The 25,852-nt window shown below is 38.9% G+C and overlaps 1 long non-coding RNA gene across 1 annotated transcript in view; it reads left to right on the plus strand.

Annotated features, from left to right (window-relative positions):
- LOC137841329 (uncharacterized) overlaps nucleotides 1-20,621 on the plus strand; it is an 86,877-nt gene extending 66,256 nt beyond the window's left edge. The window contains exon 3 of the long non-coding RNA XR_011088569.1: nucleotides 20,221-20,621. This is a non-coding gene — a long non-coding RNA (uncharacterized lncRNA). The remainder of the gene's footprint in view (nucleotides 1-20,220) is intronic.
- The last annotated feature ends 5,231 nt before the right edge of the window (nucleotides 20,622-25,852 follow it).

Raw genomic sequence — 25,852 nt, forward strand, 5'->3', positions numbered from 1 at the left:
CTGCCCAAAATTTGTCTAAAAACCCTGTGCTCTCAACTGGCTTTGTGTAATTTCTTAGCTTATGAAGTTTTATCTTGAAACTTTCTCTTGTATTTGTCATTACAACAATGCAGCTCAGTTTAAGTAAATGAAGTGGAGGAAAAGCAGATTGCTCCTTCTGACAAGAAAGTAGCCATGAAAAGCAGTTGAGGTCTTATGTATATATCAAAATTTCTAGTAAAAAGCTGAGCTGGAGGGAGGCTTTTAGTTGAGATATTAAAATGTTTATAGTATATAACTTCCATTTTCATTCTATATAAAGTTTGACTTCCTGGGCCATTTAGTCTGTACCCTTATAATTCAAAGGGTTTTAATTTCAGTGTTTCAATGAAAACACTGGGGGAAAAAAAAAGATAAATATTTTTAATTAAAAAAAATGTCAAATCAAAACCTCAAGAAGCTTCTGAGGTTTTTACTTTATGCCTTAGATGCCTCATCTGTAACACACAGGTCAAATGATACTTGGTGTGATACTTTTTTCACCCAAACTTCTCAAAGCATTTACATGCTGATTGCTAGCAGTATTTAGCAGAAAATTCTCTTTATATTCAGCCCACAACGCAATTACTTTTGTTATTGGTTTAAGTGTTCTTATCATACAATGATCCTAATTGATCTTAAATTAATTCTGTCCTCTGGTTATGAGAGAGCAAAAATTTATGGATTATACATTTTAGACTTCTATCCTTGTTTGCTTCTGAAATTGTAATAAAGGATCCAGAGATGCTTTCTTGTCATGTTTGATAACACTACAAGAGAAATTATTTCCCCTTCCAAAACAGCCCAATGCTTTTATTATGTATATTAAGATGAATACCTTTAAATCAAACAGCTTTCAAGATTAATATCTGAGATTAAATAATTTCTAGTGACATCCCTTCACTAATAAGAAAACAGGCGGTACTGAAGAGACCAGACAGTGGAGACCAAATAGCCTCTATGACTTTTTATGCAAATCAATGTGTTTTGTATTGCAGTGAAAGGGTAGCTGGATGTTTTTGTTGCTCTTTCTCAGATAAGAGCCAGCAACATTTTAGAACTGCTTTACTACAAGTGCAAACACTTGTGTATTTATGGCCTTGTTCTTTTCTGCATTGGTTAAAAAATAAAAATAAATAAATAAGAAGGGTTGAAAAGGATAGCAATTTCTATATGTTCAATGGGTGAGGTCCTTAGGTTCACCTCTAGGTATAACCAGCTAAATATACACAAAAGTATGTAATGCCCTTCTTAAGGCCTTCTGGCCTTAAGCAGTACAAAGTCATCCTTGGTGGATAAAACTCTTCCTTCAAAATGGTTCCCTGCTGTCCAGCTTATTGCATCCAGCTTCTTGAGAGTAGCATTAAGATTTTGAAAAAGCAATATATTTAACAGAATACAAGGAATCTTATTTGTAAAAAAAAATACATTTTATAATGATGATAGAGCCTGTACAATATCAATTAAAGACAAGAAATGTAGAGAAAATTGAGACTATTTATTTGTGAGTCTGTTTAATGAGGGAATTGCTGCTCTTTGCAATTTCTAAAAGTAGGACATTGTTATACTGCTGAGCCAGTATCTTTATTGCAAATTACTGGAAACAAAATTCATTTGAAATTAGTGAGTAGTTTGAAATATCTTTATCATTTAACATAAAGAATACACTGAGCCTGTTTACCTGTATTGTGGTGGATGTGCAGTCCCCTGGATTGTTCTCTGTTGTATGTCTGCATCTGTGACTGACAACACATACGTGGTATGTTGTATTTCTATACGGAACATTTCTAAACCTTACAGTTAAAACAGCCAGGTTGAAAGCAGACTGTATGAAGGCCCTGGTGCTGTAATAGTAAGCCCTACATGTTTACACAGTGTCCTATTGTCTGGCATTCTGGTCCTGTTTTTATAGCTGTGGGTGATGCACCTTGTGGCAATATGGGACGCTGCCTGCTGTGGCTGCCCTGAAAACATGGATTCTTGTAGAGATGCAGTGATGGCATGTTAGCCCTGTAGTCTGCCTGTTGTTTTCCCTTTCCCTGTTTATCATTCATTTCAGCAGAAACATAAGAAAATAAAAGTGGAAAAATGCTGCACGTGCTCTGCATCTATCCAAATGAAAGGAGTAATAAATACAGTGATGGTCACTATTTTTATTAAAATAAAAAGTCTGAGTTATATATATATAACATATAGTTTTATCTTGGGCCATATTTTCATTTAGAATAAAAGCTCCCTAATGCTATTAACTTCTGGTCCATATGGAAAATCATAATGCATCACTTCTCTTGATGTGTTGGTTATGCTTTTGGTAATATTGCACGGTATATAGCTTGCTCCTTTTCATCTGTTGCAGTGTATTATGCTTATTTCATGATGGATCTGAAAGGATTTTTTTCCTAATTTGAGAATTTATAGGAGGAAAAATATGAAGTATTTTTATATGCTGCATCTCAAGTATCTCAGTTATTTGTTCAATGGAGGTTTACATGAACTGTAAAGACTTTTGCATCTAAGAAAACACTTATACAATAAACCACTTCTAATGAGTGAACAAATCGTCAACTCTCATATTTGATCCTATAACTCAATAGGAGCTATTCTGCAACTAGTTACAAAAAGTTACAGCTACTCTGTAACTAGTCTTTCTGCACCAAATAAGGTTTGTTGCAAAAATACCAAATCTTTATTTGTATAATTTCTTTAATTATATATATTTCTGAATTAAAAGTAATTAGAATTTAAAGAAAAAAGGTTACATTTCTCAGATAGCATTAGCTATATATTTTTAATATCCCCTGTATTTTTAGTGTCTTCTGCTGCCAGTGAGGTCTCTCCAGCCCATCATTCCAGCAGCAATTTTGAATTTCTCCTGGCTGCTTCCTATTATACTGAATTTTCTCTGCCTAAATCCCGGAAAAAGTTGTGGGAGAAATCTGTACTGGCTAGGTCATAGCAGAGCAGAAGCCCTCTAGACAAAAGAAGTAAAGGAAATCTTGCAGTTAAGTTCAAATATTGAAAAAGAGATTGTGTATAAATTTTTGCTTTCATGTCCACTTCTGAATGTTCTGGGAAGGTAAGAACTGCTTGTGCAAGAATGTCTCCTGCTGGTGCTAGTACCTTAAGATTTTGGTCAAAGAAATAAAACCTGCATGCTCTGAAGGCATAGTTTCTTTTCTTTCTGGGTTTTGTAACATTAAAGCTCTACAGAGACTCTAGTTTCTAGAGTAGAGTCATTTTGTTATCGAAAGGCATAGATTTTTATTTATTTATTTATTTATTTATTTTTTGGTGGAGGCTTTTTGTCGTCTCTCTGAGAGTAGGAGAGGAAACAAGATAATACTGACAACGTGTTTTTTCCCTTGAATGCTGTTACCCTAATCAGGACTGTGTGTGTGGGGAAAAAGGATTGGAAAGACTTTGAAAAAATTCCTAAAGAAATATTATTTAAGATGAAGAGAAGTTTTATAAATGAGTATGTTGTGAGGGAATGTAGTCAGTGATATTGTTTAAGTATATTTTCTATTCATGATGAAGGATGAACAATATGCTTTAAATTCAGTGAAGAGTGGGAATTCAAATGAAGTTCTTTTGATTAAACAATGCTTTTCCAAGGCATTTGAAGCAACGTAATTTGAAACAAGACATTCTGCATGGTCCTTTCAGTGCCTGCCCAAAGGGGCAAGAAAGACAATGGATGAAAGATGGCAAAAGAGTGGGAGGTTGTGAGAGGTGACCTTGACTGGCTGCCAGTCACTCTCCCACTCCTCAGTTGCATCCCTCCTTCCTCCTCACACCTTTCCCCTGAGCCTTTGTGGGCCCTTCCATGGGCAGCATCTCCTTCAGGGCACATCCCCTGCTCCACCATGGCCTTTCTGCATGGGCTGCAGGCACACATTTGTCCCAGTAGGTCCAGCACCTCATCTCCTTCCTCTTCCTCCTCTCGGCATGGTGCTGGCAGGGGCCGTTCCTCACACTTTTACCTCAGCCCTGGCTGCCCTGCAGCACGTGGCCCTTCCCTCATGCTGCCCCAGAGCCCTCTGGAAGTGGCCCCGGCCTCACCTCATGGGGCCCCATGGCCTGCACCTGGGCACAGGCACCTGGTACAGAGGTGGACAAAAATAAGCTATCGTTGTGGAAACCTTCTTAGCAGTTACTGCAGAAAATGCTGAAAAGACGTACAAGTAATTGTGTAGGTCATTTTGAGATAAGAACGGAGAGGAAGGGAATGACGAACTCCATATTCATTTGAGGTACGTGTTGCCTGGGGCTGCCCTGCTGGTTGCAAACACTTCCTCACGCTCGTGGATCAGAGCGTTAAGGCCCTTCTTCACTACAAACTGGAGCTGTTTAGTAGGCAGTCTCAGGGCTGATACAACTGTGGCAGGGGCCAACTCTTAAGTGTATTAGCATTAGCAACATGAATATATTCTTGGATCCAGTCTTAGCTCCTACATCATACCCGCGGCTATAAAGATAAATATACTGCTTAAATGTTGATAAAGTCGCTTTCTTTGAGATAAATGTCTTCCAGAAAACAGTCTGAGGAAGGATTAATTAAGATAATAAGCTCTGTTTACATCAAGTAAAACTGGAAATCAATTCTGTTTGCCTTCAGATTTGATAATGGAAATATACATTGTTTTATTTGTCAAATGGCACAATTAATTATAGGGAAGGCTTTTTTTTCCTCTAGGACTTCTTATTACTCTGCTTACACTGCTTACAATTAATCCTAATGGAGAGATCAGACTAAAAATTCATGGTCTCTTGTAAATTTTTATAATCTGATTATTGCTTTCATATGCCCAATGCAATGATACTTATTTCAGAAAATAACTTTCTAAATTTCACACAGTGGAGCATAGACTAAAATCTTTGTTTTCCAGTGTCATTTACCTATACCAGCCCTGTCAAGGTATTCCAAATTCTAGACTTCCTGCTTCCCAGTGCTTCTTCCTCAGTCTCACTTGCTCCCAAGGGAATATTGAGCTTTACACCCTTCAAGGTTAGACCACTGAAGTTTCAACTGCAGGACCAAGCTAATAGACACCAAACTTGTGTTAGGTGTCTATTATTGTGGTCAAAATGTGTATTGTTGCTGCTTAATCCATTATGTGTATTGCCATTCGTGTATTTGATTCATGTAGATGTAATATATGAGTTCTGTCTTTTAAAGTTGAGTTCAGGATGACTGAAATACTCTTGGAGACATTGCTTGCTTTTTGCATTCACTTAGCTTCTTGAAATGCAAACAGCTAATGGCAGGAGAAGTAACGGGGAAGAAATAGAAGACTAATAACATATTCTTTTCATCTTGTTGTTCTACAGACCTTGATATGTCCTTCCAGTTTATTGAAGTTGTGGTTACTTTTGCAGTTATGAAGGCTGACATTTTTTGGAATATCATAATTCAGCTGTGACACTGATGTGTTGCTAGCAAAAAGTCTTGCTATATATAGCAAAGCGCTTATATAGTACCTACCTCCTGTTCCCCTGAATGAGATGGGAGGACTTTTATGAATCTTCCAATATTTTGATTTCATTTCAGTAGAAAAGATATTCTTTATTATTTTAATGGGAAATGTAATGAATTGGGATGTCTTCTTTACTAGGATGTCTGCCAGAGAGCAGCTCTAGCTTAATGTGAGTGAACAGTAGTGACCATTGCTTACTGGGGACAATGTTAGCAAATGTTGTTAGTAGGGGTATCCTTAACCAGTGCCAAGAGTTACAGCAGTCATCAGCCAGACGTAAGGAGTCAAATTAGTCAAAAGAGAGGTTGTAAACTCAGACCTACTATTTTATATATATATATATATATATATATATATATATATATATATAATTAAATGCAGCAAATCTTCTCATATATTCACTATGATATTTTATTGTATGAAATCATGTAGGGGTTTCTCTGTTTTTGTAAAGTTCTTTCTAATGCTTTGATCCAAAAGGCTCCAATTAAGTGAATACCTAAATGATCGAAGGGATCAAGGTCAGGGCAAACTATATACTGAAGTTATTTTAAAAATGTTAGTAGTCTCCAAGTATTTCCTATGTCATTCTCAATTTTGACATAAGGTGTAATGAGATTCAACCCGGTAAATAAAATGGATTGTCATGGACTGAGCAAAGAACACAAACTGCTTTTTTTGTTTGTTTTTTGTTTTGTTTTTACTGAGCTCATAATTGTAATATATGTAATATATTCAGGCTGGTACAGTGATCATGCAGGTCAGGGCTGTCTATCAGGGTGAACCCAGACTAACTTGGTCTGTGTCAGCACATTTCCCTGCAACAGAAGTGATGGGGTGTATCCGTTGCTGGGCAGTGGGAGGAAGAGAGAGGGTCTTGCGGCTGAGGGTCTCAGCGTCTATCAGTGTTGATCCCAAACTAGAACTAAACCTTAAGAGTTTTTGTGTATCTAATTTACAGACTGAATTTGAAATAAATAAAGCTGCAATTTAAGAGCATAAAGAGATATGAAGACATAAGACACATTGTATGCAAAACTGTTGCTCCCTTTTGAACATAAGTTACAGAAAACTTCAAAAGCATGGACTAAATATGCATAGAAAAAACTCTGAAGGCTGCAGCTGCTCTTGACTGATTCTGAAAATGTAATATTTACAAAGGACATCGAAGTTGATTAAATTACCATTTTATTTTTCCTTAGTAAAGGTATTTTATATTACTATTAGTAATTTTCTGTATTGTGACAGTTAATAGCTACAGTATGAGTAAAGGTAACTTCTGTCATATTTCTTTTCACAACAATATACTTTGTAACTCAATATATTCATGTGAAAAGCAGACCTACACCCATTTCTTCTGCTCCCTCGAACTTCAGCCTCTTCTCCAGTAGAAAGATTTTGGTCTTAAAGCTAGAAAGTTTAAACTACTGATATCACAGAACTTTGAAAAAAATTGACGACCACCACTTTACTACTTAGTACTAGTGGAGAGTATTTATAAAGACATGAAAATCACGAAAAGTGTTCTTATAATTTTAGCTCTATATCTTTTAATGAAATCTATGTTATAAACTCACTAGGAGATGCATTAGAACACAGTATTACTGTGCTTAAATTTCTGCACTGTTACAGCATAATTCAATCATCAAAGACTTAAATAATGAGAATCTTGGGATATTGTGTCTCATCAAATAAATTATATCTGCCAGAAAGCTATACCAGCTTCAACTCAGTAAAAAACAAACAAAACCTGAAGTTTGGGGCTCACTATATTTTAGATTAATAACGTGAAAGAAAACATGTATTGATTTCTACCAGCCAAAGGAAGAGTTTAAACAGCATATCCTAGCAAGAATGCTAAAACTTAAATTTGCTTTTACAATAGTTCTGTAGAACAGATCTAGAGGGTGAAAAAAAAACCACAAACCTGCAAACAAGCTATAAATAACTATTTTGATGATGAAACCAGATCATTCACTCTGTGATCACATCTCCATTGTTATCTGATGTTTTTTGTTGGCTTTGTATTGTTTTTTTGGGAGGAAGTCTGGGATGAGGAGAGGAGGAGGGAGGCCTATGAGTCAGACACAGTGTTCTCATTTTTTCTTTTATAGCATAAGGAGATTTTAAACACTTTGCATACAGCATCCAGTTCACTAAGATTTATAGAGAGAAGCCATAGAGTGGTTACTGTGTATTTTGACAGAAGAAAGTGACTTCCTGCTCCCCCCTGCCTATCTTTTTCTGACTTTGCTAGCAAACAGGGACAAACATTTCTGACAATGAAGGAAATTGTATTTTTCACTGAGTTTTTGTTATTAATAGCTACTTTAAAAGAAAATCTGCAATGCAGGAGTGTCTGTGTATAGTAGCGATTTTGCACAAGGATAACTTTGCAAATTATACTACATAGAAATAGCAAGAAAATTCAATAGCTCTTTAATCTATTCTGTTGTAGAATTGGAAACTGAGAGGTTTTATAAAACCTTTAACAAAGAAAGCATATTCTGATTGGGTCTGCTGTGCTTACCCAGAAGGTAACACTGCCAAAGGTGACTTGATTCACATTTGCGTGTGCAGTGTTCTACATCTGTAGACTTGTGGAGTTTCTATATAAGTCTGAGATCAAATATGAAAAGCTATACTTTTGGGTCAAGAAAGACCACAATAAATACAGCTCCAAGCAGCTCTGTTCTGAGAGTAGTTATCCGGGAGGAATAAGTGGAAGACCATAGCTGCAGATTTTAGGAGTCAGTTACTGTATCTGTTTTCCTCTTTTGTATATAAAACATGGATTAGACTCAGCAGACTGCTCTGTGTTTCAGCCAGACACTTCTCAACTACGCAGCAGATTGGCCTCTTGTTTCCCTCTGTTGTGACTGTGGATTAGTGCTATCAGATGGGCACAGAGTGAAAGAGTTGCCAAGCTTGTGTATGAGGACTGAGCTGAAATGCCCAAATTCCTTCCTCATCCTGGCTTACAAAACTTGAGTCCCAAACCCTCCCTTCTGAATCCAAGAAGCATGTGTGTTGTGAAGACACTGAATTTTATTTTAACAGTGATGGTAAAACTGGATGTTGAGTAGTGGAATTTTGATACCCTTTTTTCTCTCCCTGTGATTTTTCTCTGTCCCAAAACTTGTGTTAAGAGAACAGGTTGGGTAAAGAGAAGCTGAGGTGTGTGGGGCAGAAGGGCAAGGATGTCAGCCTGGAGACACCAACAGAATGGGGCCCCATTCCTGGAGGGCTGACTGGAGGCCACCCACCAGACAGAAATGTCTGTATTTGAGCCAGTTCCTGAGGCAGGAGGCTCAGGTCTCTGGAGACCATTTCAAACAAGAAATGAGGGTGCTGGGCCGTGCAAAAGGGTCTCCAGGACCTTGTTCTTCTCAGTGTCACTTGCTCCTGTTGGGGCAGCTGAGAAGTCTTACAAGGCATTAGCAGTGGCAAAACTCAAGTGCATAGGATGTGTACTCCTCGGCCAGACAGTGACAGTCCTCATTTGTTCTGTGTCTGTGGAAGCTCAGGTACTGCAGCCTCTGACCTGAAATACTGGTATGATTTATGGCCATCTTCAGTTCTGGTGCTTATTACAGTGCAGGCATGAGACAAATCAGTCATCCTTAAGGTTTTGTTACCTGACATTGTTTCTTCATCCTGGCATGGAAGAGGCTCAGTAATACTGAGCTGTCTTAAGGCGTGAAATGATGTAAATAAATAAATATATTTGTTAAACTAGTGAAGCAGGAGACATGGGAGGAAAGAGAGCTCTCTTGAAATGGCAGATGCATCTGTGTCTGGTATTCATGCCCAGTTATTACTGTTCTTATGATCTTAAATAGGATAATACCATATAAAAAAGCCAAAGATTAGAAGAATCATTAGTGCTCAGTTGCAATTACAGTGAATTAGCTAGATCTTGCATACTGAGAGAGCTATCATTTGTAATGAGTGTAGCTATTAAAGGAAAAATGAAAGTCATAACTGAGGGTATCTTTTCAAAGAATACAGATATCTACAAATACTTTATAGAATAGTACTTTTCAATACCTTCCCAGCTATTTGGAGGTGGATATGTGCAAATCCTCTGTATAACCTGCAGCAATAACAGCTGCTAGTGTGATTCTGAGAAATACCACCAAAAAAAAAAAAAAAAAGCCAGAAGGATAATAAGAGAACTTTTAAGAAAGATGGCAGTGATCCAGTAGTACCGTCCCTCCAGGACAACATCTACCAATACTATGTATAGTACTTAGCTGAAAATACTGTGTTGAGATGGAATTTTATGCTGAATCCCAAATGCTTGTGTGTGTGACTTCAAAGGCACAGATAGCTTTCTTATTCTGAGCATCAGCTGCTCCCTGATATTCTGACTAGGCTCCAGCAAATTGCCACCTCAGTGCCTAACTCTTCCTTCTCACTATTTTGTTGCAAAATAATACTGCAGTATTATTTTGCATTTGTAATTAGCTTCTTGTGTCAGGCAGAAAAGATTATCTCTTTAGTATTTTTAATCAGGTTTCCTTATGTTTCTTTAGCAAGGGACAGCCGAGTGAAATTGCTACTGTTTTGTGTGCAGAAAGGTGCCCTGTGGCCTTCCAGTAAATTAAATCACACTACGATTAATGCTCCCAGTCAACAAAAATCCAGTTCATCTAGCTGTGAATGTGCAGTGTGGAGTTAAAGGGCACCTTGTCCCTGCAGCGCTCGTTGCTTTTCTTGAGGAGAAAAAACTCCTGGTTCTCTGAAGTCATCAATAGAGCCATAGACCCACATATAGAAATGAAGAGATTATTTTGATGAGTTATCATTTTTATGAGCTTAAATATTGGCGAGAATTACTTATAATTCAGAAACTTCAATCAGTGCTTTAAATAAATAGTAGAAAAATCCCCTAGACGTATTTTATTGTCAGGGTAAATGGGAAAGATTTATAGCATCTAAGAACGTATCAAACAGGAAACAATTTGGTAGAAGTGCCCAAAGGACTGTGTGCAGGCAGCAACGTGTGTTAATGGGCATCACCTTCAACTTTCAAAGGAACTATATAGCTGGTCGCATAGTAGGTTAGAGAAGGTTCTGCTGACTTCTTTCAAAACATCTGTGGGTGAACTAGCATGATGACTGAACTCTGGGAGAGAAAACAGATCTTACTAATTAATCAACAAACAAAAACAAAACAGAAAACCCAATAAGCAGCAATTCACTTAAAAATGGCTCAAAATTGTCGTCTGAAACATTATCCAGAATTGTCCTTTTGCCAATACAACAAAAAAGTATCTATTGGAATTCACATAAATATGGTAGAAATTGTCCAAAAACTTTTGTCAAAAACTGACCCTGAACATGTATGTTAACAGTCTATTGACCTTTACCACACTTCACATGGCATGATTAGCAATCAAGTACAGCACAAAAATACACAGAGGAAGGTAAATTTCAGGTTTAATCAGTTTAAGGTGTTGTACATTGCATTAACATTTGAATTCCTTTTCCCAAGCTTGATTATCAAATGGAGAAGTACTGGTGGGCCTTGTTAACTTGGTGAGCTTCCTTGTACTTACATGCCAGGTCCTATGACAGGTCTGTTTTGTAAGAGCCTTTAAAATAAACAAGAACAACAAAATACTCACTGGAAATTGGCAGAGATGCTATGTAAACCTAAACGAAGGTTTTTTGTGTGTGTGTTTGTTGTAGGAGGTGGCTCTTGAGAGATGTCTTAAAGCCTTCTGTCAATAAGGAATTTGTTGCTTATTATTGAGGAAGCTCCTGAGGAATAGGCTGACTTGCTTTGCCACAGGTAGTAGGTAAAAAGTCTTCAGTGATGTAAATCAGATTAGTTCTGTAAGTCTGTCCTTGCTTATTTAAAGCTTAACATGCATTTATCTTCTGTTGGGAATTAGTTTGCACATGGAAATAGTCAAATAAGAAGGATGATATACTCTAATATGCACACTACAACCAGGATTTTGGCATTTCAATCCTTTGGATTTACTTGAAAATGTCAGCTTTAACTCCTGTGCATTAGTTTCCCATGTATTATATATTTTTCTCTTGAATGCTTAGCCTATACATAAAATTATCCGATTTATGCATGCTCAATATTTGTGACTTTAGTGCTTTAGTGAGTCCGTTCACATGTGCAAACTCAAGCTTATATAGGACCAGAAGAAACAGAGCTTGAGATGTGTATCGGGGAGGAGGGGTGGGAATGCCAAGTATTTATTTTCAGTACTGCCTGATGAGACTGACTGTCTTGAGAACAAGATATGCAATGGTACTCAAGTTAATCTGTAAACAGCTGCTCAAGCAGAAGTGCATGCTTAAAAAAAAAAAAATACAAAAATAAAAAGCAAAAAACATTGTGAACTATGAATTCTATAGAGCTAAGGTACAATGGAATACATTACATAAATTTAAAAAAAAAACAAACAAAAAAACGACTTGATTCATTAGGTTATGGTATGATAGTTTCACAAATTATTAGAGAAGGATATTTCTTCTCCTAAAATAAATAAATAAAAATGGAAGGCTCTGAAGATGCTTGCAAATCCGGAGCACTGAGTGGAACTCTAAGCAAAGGGTAAAGGACAGCCTGTTGCATCTTTTCCACCCAAAAGTCAACAGATTATGCCTGCTGTGAGAATGCCATGTTCATCTTCTTTTGTCTTCCCTCATATCCAAGTCATACTTAATATAGATGGTTTACTGGATCTCTAAACTTAATTGACAAGCTTGTAAATTTATGATGCAAGTTGTCCAAGAACCTAACACTGAAGAGTACTACGATTGTCTGCTTGGCTTTTGCCTGATATATTTGGCTGGTCCAAGGTTATAATGGAGTTGGAACAGTGTTTTGAAAAATAGTAAGAATTAAATGCTCTGAAGGGCAGAAATGTAAGAAACAAAGTGATGGAATAAAAAGGTTCTGCTCAGTGTTTTTCTGGTATTCCTGAAATAGTAGGCATTGTACTGGAGAGACCATAGAGTTTTGTTACAATTCTTTTCAGAGAAACAAAAGCAAGTGTTCTTGTAGCTTTGTGGTTGTATTGCAGTCACAAATTTTGCACCTTGGGAACTTCTCTGGTAGATGAGTGGAGACTCCAAGCATCTTCTAGAACAGAGCAGACTTTTCTTTTTGATATCCTGTCTGTTTCATCATCTTAACTTTAATCAAGATGTATTTAGACAATCTGGAAAAAAAGGGAGTTTAAAAAGTAGGTGGCTTTTTACACACCATGCTGTATATCAAGTCCAACAGACATAAGTTCAGCTACTCGAGGAATTAACTGCATGAAGTTCAACAAGGCCAAGTGCCGGGTCCTGCACCTGGGGCGCAATAACCCCAGGCAGAGCTACAGGCTGGGAAATGAGTGGTTGGAGAGCTGCCAGGCAGAGAAGGACCTGGGAGTGATGGTGGACAGTCGGCTGAATATGAGCCAGCAGTGTGCTCAGGTGGCCAAGAAGACCAACAGCATCCTGGCTTGTATCAGAACCAGTGTGACCAGCAGGGCTAGGGAGGTGATCGTCCCCCTGTACTCGGCTCTGGTGAGGCCGCACCTCGAGTACTGTGTTCAGTTTTGGGCCCCTCGCTACAAGAAGGACATCGAGGTAGTCGAGATAGTCCAGAGAAAGACAACGAAGCTGGTGAGGGGCCTGGAGAACAAGTTCTACCAGGAGCGGCTGAAGGAGCTGGGCTTGTTCAGCCTGGAGAAAAGGAGGCTCAGGGGTGACCTTATTGCTCTCTACAGATACCTCAAAGGAGGCTGTAGAGAGGTGGGGGTTGGTCTGTTCTCCCACGTGCCTGGTGACAGGACGAGGGGGAATGGGCTTAAGTTGCGCTAGGGGAGTTTTAGGTTGGATGATAGGAAGAACTTTCCTGAAAGGGTTGTTAGGCACTGGAACAGGCTGCCCAGGGAAGTGGTGGACTCACCATCCCTGGAAGTCTTTAAAAGACGTTTAGATGTAGAGCTTAGGGATATGGTTTAGTGGGGACTGTTAGTGTTAGGTCAGAGGTTGGACTCGATGATCTTGAGGTCTCTTCCAACCTAGAAATTCTGTGATTCTGTGAATTATTTTGGCAGCCCGAATTACTATACAATATATGTTCTCTGTCAGGTCACTGCTAATTTCCTAAATGCAGTGAACTTAAGACCATTGTATGTTGGAGTAGATGTTGCCAGACTTCTAGTGTTTTTTTGTTTGTTTGTTTGTTTGTTTTTTCTGGGGTCTAGGTATTTTGAAACCCCAAATTCTCTTGGGTATCAGGTATAAACTAGTTCTAAACTATAAAATACTAGATTGGCTGTTATAATGATGATGTCTGAAGAATATAAAATTGACATAGAAGGTGGATGTAAGGAGCTGAGGGGGACGTTTACTGATTGACTGAGAATGTAGTATTTAAATCTCTTTTTATTATAGTAGTCAAAAGCAGTATTTTCATGGGTAGCATACTGTCCTCTAGAGAGTTTGGATCCCCGTTCTCTAATCAGGTTGATGAGCACATTAAAATGCAAATAAATGAAAACTCATGGAAGAGTTGATTATTTTGTGTGAAGCAGCTGATAGAGGAACATTACTGGAGCTCTTCTACAAAAGCTTTTTTGGGCCAATAGGAAGGAGTATCATATTTAAAGGTATGGTAAAGATAAAGATATGGTAAAGGAAAAACTATAGCATAAATAAAGTACAGCAGGTATTTTGAGAAAATTGGTTGACTGGCCTTGTCATGACATTTTGTTGCAGAACATAGGTGGGAGCTTCTTTAGAAACCTCTGTGGTGTTCGCACCAGTTTTGGAATGGGAGACAAAAAATCATATGCCTTAAGCTTCATTTTTCACTATGATAGGTGAGATACTATCCTGTTTCTTTCACCTTTTTCCATTCTCCTCAAATCGTGAAAATAGGTTTGAATGTGCTGTTTAAATGCACAAAAAAACGTTTTCCAAGTGATACAGGATTCACATAAAGAAAACAAAGTTATTCTGAGGAAGGGCTTAAAAACTTATGAAAAGAAGTGCTCTAGCTCACACTGATTTATTTTTAAGTTCAGAGACTTAAATTAAAAACAGCCAATTTTTAATGTAGCTCACTCAGCTGAAGCATTTTGTTCAGATCACACACATTCTAGCAATCTACCAGCAAGTACTGCTGATGTGTCCAGAGTTCCCAGTGATTACTGGAAAGACTACCTTTATTTCCTGCTAAAAAAACAACAGCTTAGCTACAGGTAGGAAAATGGAACATCCTGCATTTGTTTTGTTTAGCTGGCAGTAAAGCTGTTCCTGCAAATGAGAGCTGAGAGTGCTCACACGTGATGCTTGCATTTGGTTGGGAATGATGAAACATAACATTCTCAGGAAATAGTTTGACCCTTTGTAATATGGTGAGAAAATCCAATCTATTCTTCTGAAACAAGCTATTTTGCTGTCTGTGCTAGTCTTGCTGCAGCTCCTAGCAGCAATTAGATCACCTGGTGAATGTGGAGATCTCAGGATAGTGCACTTCATACAGTAGTTCCCGCATTGAGTCCAGGAGCTCATGTATGACCAGTGACTACGGAGCGTTATCCATGGAAGCATGCCAGGATCCTCGTTCCAATCCTTTGATCACTTTCCACTTTGTACAAGTCCTGCAGATTTGTAAATCAGGAACAAATGAATGGTTGTGAGGAAAGCGCGAGCTGAAGTCTGATCCTTGTCCTTCGTACATCAGATCTGCGCAGGGCCCTTCCCAGCCAGATTTGAGCCCCCTGCCAGGCACAACAAAAGGCTGAGGGGCCACAGCCAGTGCTAAGCTGAGTCAGACCAAAGAAAGCCTGCAGAGGAGCAGCACGCTGCCAGATAGAACGAGCACCTCACTGGTACATTCACATGGCTTCCAGCCAGCTCAGTCCTGTAGCAACAGGCTGCATGTGGCATAGGCTCTTGTACCCGCAGAAATTTTCTTAGCTTTCCTTATACTCTGAGCTAAGCTTACAGAGAGAGCCTCTTGAGGGACCACCCTTGGATTTTCCAAGTTGGCCTATACATATGTGAAAAGTATGCTAGGCTTGAGCAGTGGTTCTAATTAAATATCTGATTAAATCTTTAACATTATGATATTAAAATTTGCCATCATGATGATTGGCTCATTTATGTAACCTGTCTGAAAGCAAATATGACTTACAATTTGCTGTGTGTGTACCAGTAACCAGCTATTTTTAATCACTCATGCATTGAAAAGGGCATTGCACAAAAATTACTGAATACTTTCCAGTATCTAAGAAATTTGAAATAAACAGAAGACATTTAAAAAGTACAGAGACTTGGTGAGTAAATCATTGTTGTTAAAAATAGAACAAATAATGACTGAAGAGCGAGATTGAACTGTCAGCATTTTGTGGAATTTCCTGACTAATGTAAGCTACAAAAAAACTTTTCTTAAAACCGAGAAAGCTGGGATAGTTATCTTGAGTAATGAGCTCAAAGAGTGAGGTAAGAGAGCAGGGATTTATTGTGGGTTGATTAAACAGAATATATTCATCCTGATCTTCTTGAATCATGAAAGTCTTGTGACAGTTTGCATTTCACTTCTTATCTAACTTGTTACTTTTCATCAGCTGCTCATATGCTGTGTATAGGGGGTGCGGAATGGAGGAAATGCTGTAGAAATTATTAGAGTCATCAACTTCTTTAAATGGTAAAGACTTAAACAACTTGGAAGTGGATGCTAGAGGATTTCAGACTATCTTTCCATCTTTCTAGTGGAATGCTTTTACTTTGATGCAAACTCCCAATTTCCCCTAGAAAGGCTTCGTGGCAAAATCTCCTCCTTCCCTTGTGCAATTATCTATCTGCAATTGCCATGTAGGCTGCTAGGTTTTGTTTAAAATATTTGGCACGTTCCAACCATAGCATCCATTTTCACTGTTAGACTTGGTTTTTGACCGAGTCCTTTTGTAAAAAAAAAAAAAAAAAAATAATAATAATCTTAAGGAAGGTTCAGTTCCCCTTTATTTTTCCTTCCTGCTCTGAGTATGGAATGCCTGTTAAATGCCTCTTTAAAGCTCCTTTTCACTGGCACAAATGTCTGCTGGACTGATTTATAGCTGTATAAATGTGGATTTAAACAAAACCCACAAAACAATGATGACTTGACAGCAAAAATATAGAGCTCGATTCACAGAACCACTGAAATTTAAACTGTTTAAAATTTTATTGTTTGGAAGTCAGAATATGCATAATTGCTGTTCTGGATAAAAGGATTTCCTCAATTTGTTTTGCTTGCTGAAGGAAAATTCACATGTGGCCATCCCTCAGTGCAATGTCTCTACAGGTGACTGGCTGACATACTGTGTGTTGGCCAGCTTACTCACTCTGGAAGTGGAGCCTGTTCTTGCAACTGACTCAAAGCTAGAAATAAGACACCACCCTAAATGTCTCATGCTAATTTAGTAGTTGATGGGGAGAAAGGAGGGAGGGAAGTGTATGTGGTTTTGGAGCAAAGCTCCATTGGACTCCAAAAACTGTTTGCACCAAACCTATGTCATTTATGTTGTAGTACAAACTGGATATATGAACAAAGGATACAGACACATCCGTTAATGTTTTGCAAAACAAACACCCCCAAACAACCATGATAGCAGTAGTCAGTCCCTGCCTCAAATAATTTAGTGATAATCATGTCAGCTGTGATGACTAAAACTCAGCTTTCTTTAGATCAGTCAGCTTAGAGCTGCCAGGAATGCAACAGGATGTGCTACAGAGCAAATCCAGGAATACTGGTAGATATTTGGCTTTGGCTGTGATGACCGAGTTTAACAATATTAGGAACTGGGTCTTCAATAAGTACAAGTACTGAGAAATGATAAAACTATGAAAGTTTATGCCACGCAGCACTGGGGAGAAAGAAATGCAGTTATCCCTGCTTTATAGAATAGCAATGGATACACAGAAATTGTTCTTGCTGCAGATGACTCAAAGAGCTGCTGCAGACCTTCAGGAAAACTTCTCTTGCTACATTTGCTTTGTGGCCACAGATTGAAAGGGCAGCTTAGGTCCCACTGAAGGTCACAGCACACACCTAAAATATTCAAAGCTTTTGAACACAATTTTTTCACTTAGCTCCTGTGGTAGCAAAATCTCAGTTGTAACAAGGTTAGGGATTTGGCTGCTCGGTGTTTGCTGTCAGGGTGAAACAATTATTGCTATCACAATGCTAAATGAATCAGATAGAGATGGAGATCAATTGCTGAACTAATTAGCAACAGTATTATCAAGAGAATAGAAAAGTCTGTGATGGTACGCTTTGTTATCAGACAGCCCTAGAACAGAAGACACAGAACACATAGATCAAAATATAATTTAGATCTCAATCAAGAGCATCATTGTCATTTAGCTACGTTCAGTGAGAGAAGAGAGTAGAGAATTCATCCATATTTCTTTAAGCCGAAATTGTTTTCTTCCAGTATGTGACTGGAAAGTTAGTCAAGTATATTGCTTTATTGACATATAATTCATGTGCTGACATTGTTTCTATTCTAAAAAAGTTAGTAAGCAAAAATCATTCCATAAATTATTTTTTTCCTAGTAACTTTTCAGCATGGGTTATTAAAAAAACTTGGATTAATCGTCCAACAAATTGGAACCTAAATGTTCATAAACATTGATAAATGAGAGTTTATATATTTAAGTGCGGTTCCTAGAAGTATTCTTAACTACTCACACTGTTAATGTAACTGTAAATGTTCACGATACGTTGACATGCAGAGATCCATTTAGCATCTCAGGAAACATGAAGAAGCTGAGGCCATCCTGTCTGTGCTTCGAACTTGACAGGTGAGGCAGGCAGTCCAAAAGTAATTAATATCCGAAGCTTCTTTCAGGGTCTTTGGGGTACAAAGGATATCTCTCCCTGAGGGAGCGAGTGATGAACTGAAGTGTCTATAGGTAAGTTTGGTAGGTCTTGAGAAGTGTGTTTTTTGTGTGTTTTAATATAGAAAAAAATGTTACAGATAGTGAACTGACAACAAACTTTCCATCCCCTGGTGTACACCCAAAGCCAGCAAACACACTGCAAAGATTGCCTTCCTTTTATGACTGGTAATGACAAAGAAGTACAAGCTTATTACTATTTATTCACCTTTTACCACCTCAGCTGAAATGCGTTTCACTTAAAAAATTTTGATCTGTATTCGCAAGTCACTTCAAAATTCAATGCTATGTTGGGAAATTTTTAGGGAAGTGCAAGTTACTTGTATCTCTCCTAAATGAAAGGCCACATTCTTCAGTTTTCACAATTCCTCTCACATTCTGCATTTTGGAGTCATAACCACAAAGCCAGTCCGTCTTCCATACCCAAAGTACTCAAGGTTGTTTGTAAACTGAAAGTTTACAAAGACATTGCACAACACTGCAGGGTGTTTGGCAGGAGTTTGGAGAAACTCCAGTGGAAACAATGGCAACTCTTGTGTTAAGTTTTGCTCCTTCTTTAACTTAAGATAGTTATGTAAATAACTTGTATCATTGCTTGGTGCTAAGGAAGAACTACAACGCAATAGAAAAGATATTCTAATCACTACATCTAATTACACTGAAATGAGAACTACTGAAAATTTGAAGTGGTAATTCTTTTTATTATATTTAATCCAATCAAAGCCAAAACTGCCATATTCATAGTTTAATATAAAGAAGTCTGATGTAGGGAACATCTAAGAACATGGAACTTTCTGGAGCTTTGGTGCTCTAATATTTCTGTCATCTTTATTTCACCCCAAAATATGTTGGGCAAGCATTTTAACTTAATCAGTGGTTAATGTTTAAAAGCTCACGACTTTGTACAAGGCTTCCATATCTTGTTAAATTGGTTCTGTATTTTCTCAACTTAGCTTTATGTGACTTCATGCTAGCTGGCTTTATGCTATACACAGTCTAGGTAATTGCTTACTTGGTGCTAATATGGTTGTAAGCCAGAAAATTTGCATGTTGCTCTTACAGAAAAGGTCCTGTCTGAAATGAGGACTCAGTTGAGCTAAACATTCGTGCACACAGTTATATGCAATCATTGCCTGAAAAAGCCATCTAATTATAGTTAGTGCCTTTGCCAAACATTGTTCTAAACTATTAAAACTACTATAAAACCACACTATAATCCAAGCTAAGCACCCCACATACTGATAGAAAACTGTTGTGCTGGATTCTAAAGTAAAACTCTAAAGGGATTAGTTTCTCTGCACAATTGAAGCAGATAAACTGCTGAAGTTTAAACCCTCCATGGGACAACCCTCCCTATGGTACAGATTTTTTTCAGAAGAGACCTTTTGCAACAGCTTTTCTCTGTCATTTGATTTTATGGAAAGAAACATGCTGGAGGAATTTGAGAGCCTTTGAAAGTAGGCATTGAGTCAGCTGATGCTCTAGCCTTGACTGAATCCATAGAATCCATAGACTTTTTCTTTGTGAAGAGTACAGTGCCTGCTACAAGGCACATATATATAATTCTGTTGAAATCTGAAAGCTGTTCTCTACAAGCGTCTTCAGAAATGTTACTGAGTGAGGGATGGGGTGAAGACAGTATTCCAGTACTGTCATGGGGAAACATCTTTAAGTCTGCAACTCCTCTCATGTGGCATGGTTGCTGTTCCCAAAATTCCTGAATACTTGTCAGACCATAGTTTTTGATTTTTTTCATCCTATTAGCCCAGAATTTCATGTTTTTTCTTCTTGTTTTTCCTTCCTACAGTATCTGAAAGCCTTAGAAGGAAAAATTCCCAAAGAACTTTCCCAGCCTTACCTCTGTAGCCCTCGTCTCATCAAGTGTGAGAATAAGTAAAAAAATATTTGTGTAAAAAAAATATTTGTCCCTCGGGTTGTATCTGGATGTGAACACCTTGGAAGAGTCACAACTCTAATGGAAATATGTTCCTCAGAATACTGATTTATCTTACACTTCTTGTCAGATGTCTTTGAAGCACAACACTGAAAGACATGTTTCTTATTATCTTGTAAATTGTCATATGGAAGACAAATTTTGTTGCTCAGCTTTATAATAAATGTCATATTTCTTTTTTTGGCCAGATTTTGATAGAGCCAGGCATGTAGCTCATTTTGGCTTTCACTGATTAAAATCTGAAAGCACCACCACACTTTGTCCTCTCTTTTCCATGGTTTTCCTGCTACAGTTTGAGTTCTTTCCTCTTGGTAGCTGATGTTGCTTGCTTTAGTCATTATCAGATTTGTTTCAAAGACAATAAAGCTGAAGCATTTGCATTCACACTTCCACCTGTTGTTAAATTCCCTTCCCCATATAGTTAATTTCTGCAGGGATAGCCTGATCCTAAGGCTGTTCTGGGATGTTTGAATATGTGTGTTGAAAGAGTTCCTACTCTTAAAACCACTGAGGAAAACAAAGGGATAATAAAGATTCCTTATTCTGTGGTTGTGAAATGGCTACAACTTATTTGCTCCGGTAATAAAATCTAATTCTATAAATTTGACTTACTCTGGGATAGCCGGTAAGTGCAGCTCAGCACTACTGGGCCCTGTTGGAAAAAGGGTGGTTTCCTTTCTGTCCTTTCAAGGAGAGAAGTTCTCTTTCCTTGCCTTAGCTCTAGGACAGCTTTTTCTCTGGGCTATTTCAGAATTCAGTGTCAGAAGAAAACAATGTCCTTTGGTTAGACTGCAGTGGAGTTCCTCTGAACTTCCTGCTGATTTGTATGCTTTGCAACACTTGGCTTTTCAGATTTATCATGCTTAGTACTTTTCTGTTAATTTCCTTTATAATAGGATTTTAATACATAGAAAGCAAAGAATCTCTTTGGAATGTTTAAAGTCCTAATCTGTCTGTATAAATCTCTTATTATCTACGCATTTTCTAATGTTGATAGTAATTTTCAAAGCATTTTTTATGGCTTTCACGGGAGTTTTGATTTGCATTTGGTGTCTAGGCCTGTAGCCATTTAAGTCCATTATAATATATTATTTAAGTACATGCTTATTAACATGAGCAGTCTTTTAGTCTGGAAGATAACACTGTTGAAGCTCATAAAATGTGGATAGGTATGAAGAAGACTAGAGATTTTACCAACTGCAAAACTGACCACCATGAACATAATGGTGACATGGTATGGAAATACTGGTAGGAATATTTCTTGTAATTTTAGTGGAAGAAAGGTGAGCAAATAAAAGACCAAAGTCAACTTCGGTAGAGTAATAACTTCAGCAACATAATTTGAACTTGTTTAAATCTATTTTTCAAGGACTTTAATCCTTGTCTTTATGGGGGACTTCAACTTGCCAGACGTTAACTGGGAGTGCCACACGGCTGACACGAGCAAGTCCAGGAGGTTCATGAAGCACCTAGATGATAACTTCTTGGTGCAGGTGCTAACGGAGCCAACTTGGAAAGGTGCCCTCCTAGACCTGTTGCTAGAAAACAGAGAGGGTCTGGTGGGAGATGTGGTGATTGGTGGCCGCCTCGGTCATAGCGACCATGAAGTGGTTGAGTTCAAAATTTACGGTGACAGAAGGAAAAGTGCCACCAAAACCTCATCCCTAGATATGGGGAAGGCGGACTTCAGGCTGCTCGGGGAACTAGTCAGCAAGGTCCCCTGGGAAACTGCTCTTGAAGGCCTCGATGTCCACCAGTGCTGGTCATTCTTTAAGCGATGCCTCCTAGAAGCATAAGATCAGGCAATTCCTAAATATCGCAAGTCAGGCAGGCGGGGCAGGAGGCCGGCGTGGCTGACCAGGAACATTCTTATGGAGATTAGGCGGAAACAGAGAGTGTTTCGTTACTGGAAGGAGGGCCAGGTGTCATGGAAAGAATACAGGGATGCTGTTCGTGTTTGTAGGGAGAAAATTCGTGTGGCTAAAGCACACCTAGAGTTGAAGCTGGCTGTGTCTGTGAGAGAAAATAAAAAGTTTTTTTTTTAGATATGTGAATGGAAAAAGGAGAACTAAAGAATACATAGGCCGCTCCTTGATAGGGAAGGTCTCCTCACAGACAATGACATAGGCAAAGCAGAGACGCTTAACGCCTTCTTTGCCTCTGTCTTCAATGCCGATGATGGGCTTTGGGACCCAGGGTGCCCTGAGCTGGAGGACTGGGACGGTGGGGATGACAAACTCCCAACCGACCCTGAATGTGTGCGGGATTTGCTACTCCACCTGGATCCCTACAAGTCCATGGGTCTGGATGGGATTCATCCCTGCGTGCTGAAAGGGCTGGCGGACGTCATCGCGGAACCTCTCTCAATTATTTTTCAACAATCCTGGGAATTTGGAGAGGTCCCAGTAGACTGGAAGCTGGCAAATGTTGTGCCGATTTTCAAGAAGGGTCAGAAAGAAGACCCTAGCAATTACAGGCCTGTCAGTCTCACGTCAGTGCCTGGTAAAATCATGGAGAAGATGGTTCTCGAACTTATTGAGGCGCACCTGGGGGACAAAGCAGTCATTGGTCCCAGCCAGCATGGGTTTGTGAAGGGTAGGTCCTGCCTAACTAACCTGATTTCCTTTTATGATAAGATCACCCGTATGGTGGACCAAGGGAAACCAGCTGATGTGATTTTTTTGGACTTCAGCAAGGCTTTTGACACGGTTTCCCATAGGATCCTACTGGACAAAATGTCCACCATACAGCTAAATAAAAACATCATACGACGGGTGAACAATTGGCTAGCAGGCAGGGCCCAAAGGGTTATGGTGAATGGGGCTGCGTCAGGCTGGCGGGCAGTCACCAGTGGGGTCCCTCAAGGCTCCATTTTAGGGCCAGTACTTTTCAGTATTTTTATAAACGATCTGGATGTAGGAATAGAAGGTATTTTGAGCAAGTTTGCTGATGACACCAAACTTGGAGGAGTTGTGGACTCGAATGAGGGTGGAAAGGCCTTGCAGAGGGATCTGGATAGGTTGGAGAGCTGGGCGATCGCCAACCGCATGAAGTTCAATAAGAGCAAGTGCCGGGTCCTGCACCTGGGACGGGGAAACCCTGGCTGCACGTACAGACTGGGCGATGAGACGCTGGAGAGCAGCCTAGAAGAGAGGGATCTGGGGGTCGTGGTAGACAGCAAGTTGAATATGAGCCGGCAGTGTGCCCTGGCAGCCAGGAGGGCCAACCGTGTCCTGGGGTGCATCAAGCACAGCATCGCTAGTAGGTCAAGGGAGGTGATTGTCCCGCTCTACTCTGCGCTGGTGCGGCCTCACCTCGAGTACTGTGTGCAGTTCTGGGCACCACAGTATAAAAAGGACATGAAACTGTTGGAGGGTGTCCAGAGGAGGGCTACGAAGATGGTGAAAGGCCTGGAGGGGAAGACGTACAAGGAACGGCTGAGGGCACTGGGCCTGTTCAGCCTGGAGAAGAGGAGGCTGAGGGGAGACCACATCGCAGTCTACAACTTCCTCGTAAGGGGGTGTCGAGAGGCAGGAGACCTTTTCTCCATTAACACCAGTGACAGGACCCGTGGGAATGGGGTTAAGCTGAGGCAGGGGAAATTTAGGCTTGACATCAGGAGGGGGTTCTTCACAGAGAGGGTGGTTGCACACTGGAACAGGCTCCCCAGGGAAGTGGTCACTGCACCGAGCCTGTCTGAATTTAAGAAGAGATTGGACTGTGCACTTAGTCACATGGTCTGAACTTTTGGGTAGACCTGTGTGGTGTCAAGAGTTGGACTTGATGATCCTTAAGGGTCCCTTCCAACTCAGGATATTCTATGATTCTATGATTCTATTTTTCAAGGACTTTAATCAGAAATTATCACTAATGAAATCAATATTTTCCCCTATGCTTTTTGTTGTGTTGCATTTCTCTCTTCTGCTTTCTGGACAGTGCAGGTGTCATTTTCTGTTGACTTCAACAAAATAACTTCTGATATTTATAGAAATGTTCTGGTCTCTATTTTACTCCTATGTTAAATGCATATAAAAAGTCTTGCTTTTTTCATGCATGTGCATGCTTTAAGCACAATTGTCCCTTACACAGAATGAGTTTCAAGAGTTCAAAATTTAAAGACATTTTGAAAGATTATCTCAGGCACTGATCCGGGAGCTGACACATCACTACTTGGACCATACAATCTCTTCTGATTTCCTAAAACACCAAAAAACTCTTAGAGAATTAGCATGTTTGTTTCAGCATGTTCTCTTCTGCAGAGATGTCTGACAGAATTGAATAGAAATTTAGATTTTAAAGCCTTTGTGAACTTAAACTTTGTTACTAACAAGCAATTTAAACAATACAGGGATTTCTGTATAGCATTTTTCCTCAATTATTTAATAGCCCATAAGTGCTTTTTACTTTGCTCTTTCCATACTGAATAATAACAGCCAAATGAATTTAAAGGACCTGCAAATAAATGAAAAATATTCTTATGCAAAGCTCGATGGCAAGAACTCATTGTTGAGTTCTTGCATATGACTGCATCTCGTTACTTAAGCAGTAGAAATTACTTTATCTAACTGTAGAGAAGGTTTTGTCTAATAACGTATAACTATTCTGTCTTTGACGTAGAGCCATGATAATGATCTTAAAGGATTATGGGCATTGTGTTAAGCAGAGGAGAAAGCTACTTTAATACCACAGTATGAAGCGACCACAGTGAACTCTGCAACAGCGCAACTTATCTTAACACATTTAGATTTAATTAGGCCTAACAACCCGAATTTGTCCTATTTTAACAGGATTTAAAATCATCTATCCAGAGGTTACCAGTTGTGGTTTGAATTTGTCTAGAGCCTGCACCAATGGCTATGTAAGTCACAGAACAGATTACAGTGGGCTTTGGATCAGGCTGATCTGCAGACAGATGCGCACCCTGACACCAGTGTAACAAATAGCAAAATACATATTTCTGCAGCCCTCCTGTTATCTGGCAGCTGTTCTGTTAACATCTTTCTGAACCTACGAGACTACTACCCAGTTAATGGCTCAAAATGCAGATACATAATTGTTGACCGCTTCCTGCTAAGTAATCTCTATGCTCTACTCGGTTATTTAACTCTTCACTTTGCATTTCTGGAATACAGATCAGAGTCCAAAAAGGAGGGTTCAGCATCTTCCTTTTATTCAGCGTTAAATCTGCTGGCTGCTGAAATGCATGTTCATAATCCCTCTAAAATATTTTAGAGATAATTGTTTTGGACTTGTCCTAAATGTTTTTTTACTGTGTCTTAATTTGTGATGTTGCTCTGTTGATCTAATGTTCCTTTTTCTTTTTTAAATTAGTGTAAAAACTGGGATATATATTGATGCTTGTAATGTGAGAGAAACTGTCTACTAAAAGGGAAGGTTCTGAAGGAAAAGTGTCAAATAGCTATGGATAACAAGATCTAGAATAGAGCAGAATTGGCAAAGAGGTTCACAAAGGAAACACAGAACA

Source organism: Anas acuta, chromosome 17 (genome assembly GCF_963932015.1).
Source record: "Anas acuta chromosome 17, bAnaAcu1.1, whole genome shotgun sequence".
Lineage (NCBI taxonomy): Eukaryota > Metazoa > Chordata > Aves > Anseriformes > Anatidae > Anas > Anas acuta.